Raw genomic sequence first — 1,649 nt, forward strand, 5'->3', positions numbered from 1 at the left:
AGAGAGAGAGAGAGAGAGAGAGAGAGAGAGAGAGAGAGAGAGAGAGAGAGAGAGAGAGAGAGAGATGTCGGCGTGACAGGGTGCACCGATATTTCGATGAGCACTTAAACATTTATAGTTAAGTTTGTTGCACCTCGTAAAATGTTAACGAGCCCGGGAAGTCGGTAATGAAAATGGTTGTTGCTTCGCTTCCGCCTTTCTTCCTCAACTCGGCGTATTACGTATTTCGCAGCGCCGAGCTGAGAGTGCCAGTCTTCTGTCACATTGCAAAAGACCAAAACAAATTAGCAGATGTAATGTAATTGCACGACTCCAATTTATTTTCCGCCGCGCGGCGAAGCGCAACTTCGCGTTTCGGGCGTTTCTGCCGTAAATGAAATTAAGATCAGCACGGAACGGCAATGTCGCGATTCTCGTACGCGGAGATAACTAAACGATCATACTTTTGCCAGGTGGAAACGTCCGAAGGAAAAGTGAGACCGACACGCTCACAGCATCGCGAATCGGGAATGAGTGGTCTTGATTGAATTGTACTTTTCAAATCGATTCTCTGCCGATAACCGCCGCGCTCGCTTCCCTCGACATTCCGATTAAATAATGTAAGCTGTTTCTTTATTTTTTAAATACCTCATGTATATTGCATGTACGGTCAAAGAATCGCATTCATTCAGGTAGATGAATGAACTCCCCCATCGAGTAATGTACATAAATTTTGCAGCAATTTTAAGTATATTAAATCATGAAATTCAAGAACGTTGAGTCTTTTATGACACACATACACACACTAATCAGATTGCATTTATATTTATCACATAGAAGGATAAAATAGAAATACGAAAAAATAATCAAGATTTGATGATATTTATTTAATAATTAATTCAATAGAGTATATATTTACTTCATAAGTGTAATTTAAAAAATTGTAAAGTTTCTATCATCGATTGTTTCACGTCGTGATAATCATGAAAGTCTATCTAGACTTTTTAAAACTTTCAAATTTTTCGATAAATTAATGAACTTTCTTTTAGTCTAGATTTATTTTATATAAAAAATTTATTAATTTTTAGATATTTTTCTCAGTGTAAGCAAACCGAATTTTTGTTTTAATTTAATATTCTTTGTATTATCAATAAAAATTACTTTCTCTTAGATAATACTTTCTTAGATGATACTTTCAAGATGATATTCTGTCTTATCCGATTTATTTCTTATATCCTTTCTTGTATCCTTCTAAAATCCACTTTCAAAAAATTGATATTACACAAAAATTAATTATAGATAAACGAAATTTATGACGTTATAAGAGACACTTGGCATTACAGCGATTGTATAACTAACTAACTTATAATTTAACGAAAAACTAATTTCAGTTTTTTTGGAATAGTTCTTAATTTATCTTCCAAAAATCATATGATATTCCCTAATAGCCGAAATTCCTATAAACTTATAAAATATAAATCAAATAATATTTACTTGAATGCAGTATGTATTTTTCTACGTGTGCGGACATTGCGTAACGAGATAAGTTACGCTTATAATGTTTTTTTTCACGACATTCTCAAGCAAACTCCGGGATTTAATTTTATTCGAGAACTTTCAAAAATACTCAGAGAGATTACTCCGATTCCCTTCGATCGTATTCGCTCGCG

The sequence above is a fragment of the Odontomachus brunneus genome, unplaced genomic scaffold (genome assembly GCF_010583005.1).
Source record: "Odontomachus brunneus isolate Ranch 3 - 2012 unplaced genomic scaffold, Obru_v1 Obru_scaffold_045, whole genome shotgun sequence".
NCBI classification, from domain to species: Eukaryota; Metazoa; Arthropoda; class Insecta; order Hymenoptera; family Formicidae; genus Odontomachus; species Odontomachus brunneus.